Source organism: Mesoplodon mirus (assembly GCF_964341445.2).
Source record: "Mesoplodon mirus genome assembly, chromosome: 10".
NCBI lineage: Eukaryota > Metazoa > Chordata > Mammalia > Artiodactyla > Ziphiidae > Mesoplodon > Mesoplodon mirus.
In genome coordinates, this window is record NC_138986.1 from 31,456,229 (window position 1) to 31,468,403 (window position 12,175).

A 12,175-nucleotide genomic window follows, 5' to 3' on the forward strand; every position below is an offset into this window, starting at 1 on the left:
CCACAATGGGAGAGGCCACAACAGTGAGAGGCCTGCATACCTCAAAAAAAAATTATTAAAAAAAAATTTATTGAACGTCTATGTGTACAAAGAAAAGTTCCTGTCACTGAAGGCCTCTTAGACAACCGAGGGAGAAACAGCTACACTAAGCCAATGCTTATAAGAGTATGTTCAAGGTGTAATCAGATCACAAAGATGAAGCATTTTTTTGCTGTTTGGGTAAAAACCAAACCTGTACAATTCAAAACAGATCTTTCATGCCAACATTCCTGATTTCAAAACTGGGTAGCCCAGCCAGAATAAATCAGTCAATCTGATTTGCCCAACGAAATATAGAAAATGATCTACTCATGCTTTAGTTTTTGGTGCAGTACCTTATCTTTCTCCTGTGTGAAAGACAAACCAGGGAAGGGTTTCCCAGTCTGCTCTGCACAACAGGGGGGATAAAAATAGAAACTGTATTTCAATGCTCTGCTTGGTTATTCAACTACTCTGCTTCTTGATCACAAACTTTTCATAATTTCAAACTGAAGTTTTTAATAAGCAAATAGAGAATACAATCAACCTCAGAGGAAATGCAATTGAAAATTAAAACTGAAAACAGGGCTTCCCTGGTGGCACAGTGGTTGAGAGTCTGCCTGCCGATGCAGGGGACACGGGTTTGTGCCCTGGTCCAGGAGGATCCCACATGCTGTGGAGCGGCTGGGCCCGTGAGCCATGGCCATTGGGCCTGCGCGTCCGGAGCCTGTGCTCCACAACGGGAGAGGCCACAACAGTGAGAGGCCCGCGTACCGCAAAAAAAAAAAAAAAAAAAAAAAAAAAAAACTGAAAACAAATTCATGGGTAATTATAACACATTTTAAAGAAAGCCCTAGGAAGTACAGAATTGAGCCCACTGCAAAACTTGATCAATTCAAATGGTCTGATATTAACCATTTGAAGAAAGCCATCAAGCTTTCATATAGCCATTCTCTAGGCTGTAGCCCGTCTTATACATCTCACACACATCTGCTTCTTTATGGGAGCATACTAATAAAAACGCAATAGTGAACCTGTTTGCAATGTAGATTGTTCCCTGAAAGTCACCTCTCCCCAACTCCAACAGCACATATGAATGTGTGTGTTTGTGTGTGTGTGTGTTTGTGTGTGTGTAGCTGGAAATGGAAGTTGTTGCTTTTATACTCAATATGTATGAACTATCTGCTAAATAAGTTCATCTCCATGAGATTCCAAAACACAATATTACTTCCCTCCCTAAATAATGATTTCCATCATATGAAAGAGCAGAGCTCAGCAGCAAAGAGAATGCATTGCTTATAACCGCAGTGGGAGCACACTGATGGAAGCTGGCAATACCCCTCAGGCAGTAAAATACAAGCCATGGCTCTTCTCAACTCTTATAGATTCAACTCAATTTTGCATTGCATGTAATTGTGTTATGCCGCACAGCCTGGGCTGAATAAATCTATGATAGCCTGGAAGGTCAATGGTTTTCCAGGGAACAAGAAAATATGCTGCTAAGGATCATCTCACTAGCAATAGAATAAGCTCAAGTGCCCAACTAAATAAAAAATTTAATTAAGCTCTGAATAATGATGTTTCCATATGCAGAGACTAAGGGAAGCCTGTAGGGAGGTGAATTTTCTTCCATCGTGCCTCTAGAGGACATATATTTGAACATGCCCAAAATAGAAAAGGCAAATCTGAATCCATATGCTTTAAATAGATGAAGCTCTCGTTATACACGAAGGAAAACAGTGTTTTGGCAGTATCTTAATTGTTTCTCCATTTCTTTTAGAATGTCAAGATGTTATCCATGTAAGTTCTGCAGTAACTGAATCTTTTTTGTCTCCCTTCCTTATCTTGTATTCAGCAAAGACAAACATTCTTTCAAAAATAGTAAAAAAAAAAATCTTTCTGTATTATGTTAAGTGAAAAACTCAGTCTCAAGTGGGTATGAGTCTCGAACACATACTGTATGATTCCATTTCTGTGACATTTTGGAAAGTCAAAAATACAGGAACAGAGAACAGATAAGTGATTGCCAGGGGTTTGGAGTGAAGGGAGGGTCCAAATAGAAAGGGGCAGCTGGAAGGTATTCTCTGGGATATTAAAATGATTTTGCATCTTGTCTATGGTGGTCATTATAAGCATCCGTGTATATGTAAAAACTTATAAAACTGTACACCAATAAATGAATTTGGCAAAATTTTTAATTGTTTTAGAAATAATTTTAGTGCCTATTTTGTAGCAATACAACAATGAGATTCTCCTTGCTATAATGATGCTGAATTTTCAGCTTCTCACCTACAGTCTTAATCAGCATCATTAGAGCACATTATGGCTTCAGCATCCCTAGAACGTTATTACAGCATTATTTTCTGTATCATTAGAGCGTTGTTATTTCAGTGTCACTTAAGCTTCTTAAGCCTCTTACCTAAGTAATATAAATCAAACTAAAGTAATGGTTGGTGTGAAGCACTCTTCCCATTTTCCTGCTTTCATGTTTTTTCTCTCACTTTGAGGCCGCTATTTTAAAATACACAACTAGCAAGATACATAAATAACAGGATATTTTTGTTATCTTATACCAAAAATGTATGCCTCACCACAAATTCCCTTAATTTTTTCCTTTCCTCTTCCTTCTTTAAAAGAATAACCAGAAATTGTAATAAAATAATTACTATTCACACATTTTTGAGAAGCGGTTTATCCTGTAACTGGGGTATCAATAATGCCAGGACATATGAACCTGGATGACATTCTGCTGAGTGAGATGAGCCAGATAAAGACAAGTACTGTATGGTATCACAGGTGGAGTCTGTTTTTTTTTTTTTTAAAGCTGATTTTATAGAAATGGACAATAGCATGATGGTAGCCAGGGGCTGAGGAAGGAGGAAATAAGGAGAGGTAGGTCAAAGAATACATACTGTCAGTTATAAGATCTGAGGATCTAATTTGCAGCATGGTGACTATAGTTAATAATACTGGGGCTTCCCTGGTGGCGCAGTGGTTGAGAGTCCGCCTGCCGATGCAGGGGACACGGGTTTGTGCCCCGGTCCGGGAAGATCCCACATGCCACGGAGCGGCTGGGCCTGTGAGCCATGGCCGCTGAGCCTGTGTGTCCAGAGCCTGTGCTCTGCAACGGGAGAGGCCACAACAGTGAGAGGCCTGCATACCATGAAAAACAAACAAACAAACAAAAACTGTATTGTATACTTGACATGTGCTCAGAGTAGATCTCGAGTATTCTCACACACAAAAAGTTAACCATGTGAGGTGATAGATGTGCTATCTTGATCTTGGACATCATTCCACAATGTATATGTATTCAAATCACCACATGGTACACTTTAGATACAATTATATTTGTCAATTATTTCTCAATAAAGTTGGAAAAAATAAAATAAAACCAACTTTTAAGTTCAAAATTGATGCCATGAATAAAGCATCTGAAAAAGATTTTCATACACCAGTGGTTCCTTTCCTCATTCTCCTTGGTTTCCTTACCCCTTTGCCATGGTCAAGTTGTTAATGGAACCTGGTTTGGTATTGTATGTTTGAACGCACACAATTGCCATAGAGAGTACTGTCTTCAAACCTAGAGTCCTCAGAGGGAAGACTTCCCACTTCAGTGTACCGTGGGTCTAGGTGTCCACACTCTAACACCTCCACCTGAAAACCCTTTCTTGGCTGAGCATTTTCTATTTTGCTGTGTTTCTGGAATAGGAATATCCACACCCTATTCCATTTACATGCCATGTCCTATAAATCCTGTACAAATAGCAGATCCCTAAGGTAAACCTTAGGAGAGAAACTCATTTCATCGTGGGTCGCAAGGTCTCTCACTGTGGATCTCTGGACACCTTCCATCACTGGCTCTTAGAGCTTAATATTTGCACCTCTACCTCCTCCCAGTTGCCCTCCATCCCTTGCTATCTTGTTTTTGTCCATCACAGTGACTCCATTTATTCCCTACAACAGGGACTCTGAACTTTTCTCAAAGGCATCCCTGTTCAGACTTCTGTCTTCTGGTTTCCTGGTCTGTTGGTCTGAGAGTTGCTTATCTTACCCAGCGTGCACGGATGGAACGTGAATCTCAGTGTGCTTCCTGACACTCAGTCATCTCTCCAAAGGAAGCATCTTCAATGATTTCTTGGGTATCTTTCCAGAACTTTCCCTGTATATACATGCTTTACACACACACACACCCTTTTGAAAAACACACATGAATAGGAGCATATTATTCATATTGTCTTGTGCTTTGCATTTTGCTTAATATGCTTACTGATCTCTGTATTTCAAAATAAATATACTCACTTCATTCTTTTTCACAGCAGCATAATTGGTATGTACCATAACTTATTAATCACACCTTTATTTATTCTCAGTTATTCATTTTTGTTGCTGCCGCCATCATAAGCAATGGTGCAGTCAACATCCTTGTACTCATATTTTTGCAAAGACATGCAAGTGTAATTATAGAAAACTTTTTGAAGTGGAATTAATTGCTGGGTCAACACTTTCAGTTTATTCATTTTCATAAATTTCACCAACCATCCTCCCAAAATATAGTATCAATTTATATTCCTGCCAAAAGGATGCCAGAGTTCCTGATTCACACTTCACCAAGCTAATACGTTACCAAACTTTTAAATCTTTACTTAAATCTTTATTCTTCAATAGGTTAAAAAAAAAAGATACCTCATTATTGTTTTAACTTGTTTGACCTAATTATTAGTGAGGTCCACATTTTTGTATACAATATTTGATTTTGGCAATGTATATTTTTGCCCATTCTGGGATCGATTCAGATCTTTTCTCATGGTGCTCTGAGTCCTCAGAAAATTCATCCCACAGTGGGCCATGGGCTCTTTTCTGCCTCAAGTCCAAACAAAGCCCATCACCATTTCTACTCCTACAGATGGCGTCCAGGACAGCAGCAAAGGATCACTTCTATGTCAGGCTGGCCATCTCTGGCACTTCCACCAGATACGGGGTCAAGGGTGCCTCTACTCTCAGACCCCAAACTTAAAGTGGGGAAGGGTTGGGGGAGTTCTCTGCCAGTCCAGTGGTTAGGACTCAGCACTTTCATTGCCATGGCCCGGGTTTAATCTCTGGTTGGGGAACTAAGATCCTGGAAGCCGAGTGGTACGGCCAAAAAAAAAAGGGGGAAGGGTCCTAACATCACCCCAAGCAGAGCAAGACAGCAGAGGCGTGGAGGACACAGTGCTGCCCGCCCCTCTCCACAGCAGCCCACTTGCTCCCGTGCCCTCCCAGGCCCACCCCCAGTTTTGAGACCCTTATCTGGCCTGGGCAGAGAAGCTTAGAGACAGATTCAGTCAGTCGTCCCGCTGCAAGCAGTTTGTTAAACAAATAGAACTGGTGACATTATCCAGTAGAGCTTTGTTTTTCTTTTCCCATCCCTTTAAACTTTAGCCCATGCTTCTTCTTCTCCTTCTCCAGGAAAAATATTTGCAAATCCCTTGGGGGTTTTGTGTTTTCTCTTTATTTATATACATAGGAATATATATATTCCCATAGTCACTTTGAGTAACACACGCCATCTCTTTTCAGTCATCAGCATGTCCAGTCCTGGTGAGAGTCAAACTCCACGCCCAGCCCCTGCCTGGGCTGCTGGGGGCTGAAAGTCAGGAGCGGGGAAGGAGGCACGGTCCTCCCCCTGTGCCCCCCACTCACTCCTCTGACTTCCTTGCTCCCTGTAACAGTAGCAGCTCAGGCAGGAGGAGACACGAGGGGAGAAAACAGTACTTCCTGGCCTGGGTGGCTTCATGCCCTCAAGACCTGTTTCAAGCTGGTATTCCCGAGCGAGAAAACAGGTGATGGAAGTGTCCCCTTTGGGGGCTCCTTCGGGCTCCTGCCCAAGCCCCTCCCCGGAGCCCAGAGGATACAGCTCCGTCCAAGTGGGCCCAGCGCCCCCTCCCCAGGCCTCCTTGGCTGAGGTCTTCTCACCCTCTCCAGCATCCTGGGTGGCCAGGCCAGGCCCAAGGCAGTGAGTCAACATTTTCTCACCCTCTACACTCCCCAGAGGGAGCGAATGCAGCCACAGTGGGCTTCGTTGTCTCAGATGCCTGAGGAAGGGTCCTTTGTGCCTCTAACCCCCAGGGAGATTGAGGCGAGGGGGCAGCTTCAAGGATAAACAAGGCTGGACAGAAATTAAAGCGGTAACAACGATTTTAGTCAGTAACTACTGCAGCAGGGGAGAGAGCTGAGCTCCAGCCCTATTTGCACAGAGGTCACTGGCATTTTAAAGGGAGGCTGAGGGAGGGGGAAGGGGAAACAGAGCGGGGACTTGAGCAGGGTTGGGGAAGTGAACCTTTACAGAAGGCGAGCAGAGGGTGGGTCAGTGTGAAGGCATCAGGCCAGCTGTGTCTGCTCACTGGAACTTACGGAAGACAGGTTTCTACCCCCCCAAAGAGATGGGGAACAAGCCCTCTACTTCCTGATGAGTACATTTCAAAGGAATGGCTTTCAGGTCTTTGAGAAAGTTTCTCCTGGGTTGTAAGAGATACAACTATTTCTCAAAGGGACTGAGGAAATATTTACAGCTATAAGTTTAGGAGCATTTTAGTCAGTGTTCTAAGAACGGAAGGTCAGGGGCCTACATCAAATTCTTTTGGCAGCCTTGACCTTTTCCAGACAGGAACTGCAAGGGGGACTAGGTCATCGCAGGGACATAACCTTAGGCCACTAGAAGTCATGGCGGAGTTTGGTCACGTCTCTTAGTGCAGGTGTTTGGATGAAGTTTAGATGAAGTTGTTTACACTAAAAGTTTCTGCAGTTCTCAGCAGGCCGTCCCCACCAGGAAGAGCATATGGTATAAAGCACAGCTTGCTCCAAATAACTCCTCCACACAAGATGCTTTTTTATCCCTTTCTTGGGTCCTTGACCCCACTGATGGGTCTGGGTGTCACTCCCTTTGTACATATGATAAGGGGAAGGGTCTCTCTCACACACACCCTTCTTCTGTATCAGCTTACTAGTGCCTCAGTGGAAATGACAGCAGATAGAGACCAACTCCAACATCCTGTTAGCCAACCCTGTGGTTTATACCAAGAATTGGGGCATTAGGAGCCCAAAAGCCAAAACTATAAAAATCAGCCTCCTTTGTTTCTCTTTCTATTTTGGTGGTAGCCTCCCACCAAAGACAGGGTCTTATTTGAAATGGGGGAAACAGAGATTACAGAGAAAGGAATAAATACACCTATATCAATACACCGTGTATCATTTCAACATGGGTTTTTTGCATACCAAGCACCCAGCCCAGTATCTGGCCTGGAGGAAATGTTCAAAAAGTGAGTGAATGAACGAATGCATGAATGAATGGCCCTATTTCTGAGTAAGTCAATCATTATGTAGTACTTCCTTATGGCTGCAATGAATGCAATGAATTGTCTGATATCTCAATAGGTTAGTTTTATTTTAAAATAGCATATAAGATTTGATTTATAAGAATACATGTTTAACATATAACATTTTGAAAATATGAAAATGCACAAATTAGGAAGTAAAGTCACTTGTAATCTCAGAACTCATCACTGTTAACATTTTATATGCATATATAAACATATATTATGTATATTATTTAAAAACAAAAATCAACTAAATTATATGATATGAAATCCATACAGCCCCAAAATGGTACCTCCTCCCTGGATGCTATTGCCTTTTTTTTCAAGCACAACTTTGCTCAAGTTTGCTGTTCTGTTTCAGTTTGACTCATAGGTCCTACACTAGTCAGCTTTTGCCACAATAATGCTGCATAAGAACAACAACGACAAAAAAAAAAAAAAAAAAAAAAACCAGGTGGGACTTCCTTGGTGTTCCAGCAGTTAAGACTCCATGCTTCCACTGCAGGGGGCACGGGTTCAATCCTTGGTGGGGGAACTAACATCCTACATGCTGTGTAGCCAAAATATAAAAATAAAAATAAATTAAAAACAGGTGGCAGGCTTCCCTGGTGGCGCAGTGGTTGGGAGTCTGCCTGCTGGTGTGGGGGACACAGGTTCGTGCCCCGGTCTGGGAAGATCCCACATGCCGCGGAGTGGCTGGGCCTGTGAGCCATGGCTGCTGGGCCTGCGTGTCCGGAGCCTGTGCTCCGCGGCGGGAGAGGCCACAGCGGTGAGGGGCCCGCGTACCACAAAAACAAACAAACAAACAAACAAAAAAACAGGTGGCAAAGAACAGTGAGCATCTGGTTCTCACTCACATGTCTGCAGAAGGGAGTCTGCTAGTCACAACTGCACTTGGCTGGGCTTGGCTCCAGGCCATAGGTGTGGTTCAGGTTGGCTTCACATGTCTCTAAATTTCAAGCCTTTGCTTGATTCATATCCACATACATCCCATTGGCCAAAGCAAGTCACTTGGCCAAGCCCAACATCAGTAGGGCAAAGAAAGATATTATGCCTTTGGTGGGATTCACTGTAAAGTTACATGAAACAGGCAGTCACATGGGAAGGATACGGGGAAAGAAGAACTGGAAACAATAATCCAGTCTACCCCAGGCCTAAACAGCCTTCTTTCTATCATTTCCTTGTAGTTAGGTCTAGGATATTCATAGATCTTCTGTAATGTTTCATTATGTTAAACAACAAACTATAACATTTATTTAGTATAAACATGAAAGACACATTCTGAATGCACTAAAGACTGGTAATTTCTCTTAAAACAGGAAGTTTGAATTCTCCACAGTCTATAGTACTCATTTCTTTAGTCTATTTATTACATTCCTTTGATTTGAATGCTCCATTGAACTTTTGTCTGTATTTCCATGTGTGTCACTTTTGTCTGTATTTCCATGTGTGTCATTCAGGAATCCACCTTTCTCCAGATTTCAGTAGAGCCCTATAGGAATAGTGCTTTCCCATACTATAGCTGAAATCTTTCTACCGTATTCTCTTAGGGAAAATTAATATTTTTGGTATATTAAAACATTTTTATATTTCTAAAATATCTCTAACATTTCTTACATTAAAATATCCCTACATCTATTTATTATAAACTTCTGTCCTTAAGCATATAATGTAAAATACTTATTTTTTAATAAAATGGATAAGAAATAGCCCTATCATAATAATGTTAATCACCTCATATTGTTTTAGAATTTGGAGGTCAACTATTTTCAATCTCTAAGTCTGCCCCAAAAAATCACATAAACCAATAAAATTCTTTCAACAATGGTGTCATTACCATCACAACTGATGCTTTCCACCATATTCCTCGTGCAGTAACTAGGTGTTTTGATCCATATCACTTAAAATACGCAGGTGGTTTCATTTTCTTGTTTCTACCCCAGAGACGTGATAAAATGTGTACAAAGCCCCAATGAATACTTCTTTTTTCTTTTTTTTTTTGCGGTGTGTGGGCCTCTCACTGTTGTGGCCTCTCCCGCTGCGGAGCACAGGCTCCGGACGCGCAGGCTCAGCAGCCATGGTTCACGGGCCCAGCCGCTCCGCGGCATGTGGGATCCTCCTGGACCGGGGCACGAACCCGCGTCCCCTGCATCGGCAGGCGGACTCTCAACCACTGCGCCACCAGGGAAGCCCGAATATGGCTTTTAAGGCCTAAATTACTTCTTGATAGAATGGGCAGGAGAGGAAGCATTGTTAACTCTTTTATGCTGTTAGGAGAGCGTATAGTGTGCTCCCCAGCTGGGGGTTATGGTGCCCTCATCTGGAAGGGATTTGGTTAGTGTGTGTGGCACGTTTTAGTTGTCACAGTAACTGGAGTCTGCTACTGGCATTTAGTGCCTAGGGGTCAGGAATGGTAACCGTCTCACACTACAGAGAGGCGTCCAATTCAAAATGCCAGTTGTGCCTTGTGTTGATATACTGACTTAGTGGAGTATGGCCTGTATTAGGACTTTTAGTTGCAAACAACAGAATAACTTAGCTAGTTTAAGTGGAAAAGGAACTTTACTTTAAAGGACATTTGGTAGCTCACAGAATCCCCAGAAGGTACAGAGAATCAGGTTGGGTGGCCAAGTAGCAGGAAAAATGCCTCATTTCACTGCCAGATGCTCCAGGGAAATGCTGTTGCCACCAGCCTCTGCCAGCATGTACCACCTACGCAGGTCATGGGATCCCCCAGATAGCACCTTTGCCACTGTAGTTTCTGAGACCTGGGTCTCCCTCCACCATCTTCACCAGAATGGATTGCTTTCATGCAAGGTCTCCCTCTTGCTTTGTGGAGCCCAGATCACGTCTGAACCCCAGTGACAAAGGAGGCTGAGGAGGTGAGTTCCTGCCTCTACCCAGGGAAGCAGGGCTCACAGGGTAGGAGGTTCCCCAAACACAGGAAGGGTGTTCAAAAGATGCTGAGCAGTCACTAACTGTGACAAATGTCCACAAAATCATCAAAAGCCCTCATCTCATTTCCCTCCATAAAGACACTTCCCAAGCATGGACCTGATAAAAACAGCCTCCAAAACTGTCTTATAGCATCTTAAAAAGATATATTTAGTCTCTCTCACTGTTGCATTTTCATTCTATTTTCCCTACCTCAATTAGCATATCAGATTATTTTCTGGATTGCTGCTTACCTATCACTGCTGTTTCTTTCCTCAGCACTGTAATTCCTTTTTAAAAAAATTGATTGATTGATTTTGGCTGCACTGGGTCTTAGTTGCAGCACTCAGGATCTTCGCTGTGGCATGCAGGATCTCTTAGCTGCGGCATGCAGACTTCTTAGCTGCTGCACGCAGGATCTAGTTCCCCGAGCTGGTATCGAACCCAGGCCCCCTGCATTGGGAGCACAGAGTCTTACCCACTGGACCACCAGTGAAGTCCCGGCATGGTAATTCCTGTCCAGCTCTACGACTCTTATTTCTTTGTCCTCTCACCTCCTATACCTTTATATATCTCACGTGAGCATTTACAAAAAAAAAAAAAATTCTTTTAATTATGGGGTAAGATAACATGTATGTGGTTTTAAAAAAAACAAAAAAAGTACAGTGCACTTTGGTTCAAAGGCATAATCATGGTGAATTTGTGTCCATGTGGTTTTTGGCAGGAAGTGTGGGGAGTAATCAAAAGTGTTGTACCGGGCTTCCCTGGTGGCGCAGTGGTTGAGAGTCCACCTGCTGATGCGGGGGACACGGGTTCGTGCCCCGGTCCGGGAAGATCCCACATGCCACGGAGCGGCTGGGCCCATGAGCCATGGCCGCTGAGCCTGCGCGTCCGGAGCCTGTGCTCCACAACGGGAGAGGCCCCAACAGTGAGAGGCCTGCGTACGGCAAAAAAAAAAAAAAAAAAAAAAAAGTGTTGTACCCATTTGCTGTATGGTTACCTAAGAACAAGAGCTCCATATACCATACAGCAGCTTAAGTGGACAGGACTGTAAGCAAATGGGTCAAAGAATTTTACACATAAATATATAGGGCAGTGCCATAGAACAGTGGCTTTTCAGAAGTCACTTGAACCACTAAAGGGAAAGCAACATAAGTTTCCCAGAAACAATGAATCGATTTCTCAGTTTTATTATTCCTATCTTTGATGCTGTAACAGAACTTCATGGCCTTCCAATGAGTAACTAATTGTGGACTACACAGGGGAATAAGTATTGCAGTTTACATTTTAAAATTATCCCAAATTGCCTGAATTTATCAGTTACATTTAATGAATGCAAATAAGTAGTTTTGAGGGTATTATACTAGAGCTGATAACAGCACCTTCCGTCAGCTCTCAAATTACCTTATAAACAAGCTTTCTTATCCCCAAAATAGTGACCCAGGAAAGAAATGCTCTAGCTAGTATCAGAATTTTAAATTCACTGACTCAGAGTGGGTTGTGCTAATATTCATTTTTACTGTGAATGAATAATCCAGGGGGTTGTCTTGTTAAGAATGTGTACTGCCATCAAACTCATGTAGGGACTTGGAAACTTTTTATTAAAGTACACTGGGTTTATTTATTTTTTATATGACTACCTGGAAAACCTGTTATTCAGGAATGCACCCACAATTTGTTCAATGATAAAACTGTTATTTGAAAGTGATGAAAATAATGGATGATGATAGATTATCCATTCATCAATTTAGGTTTGGAGATACTATAGGTTTGTTTTCTTTGATTATATAATGAAATAAATTCTTAATTTGTTACATAATCTGATAGCTAGTTTATGAATTGATGATCAAGTATAGAGGTGCCAACAT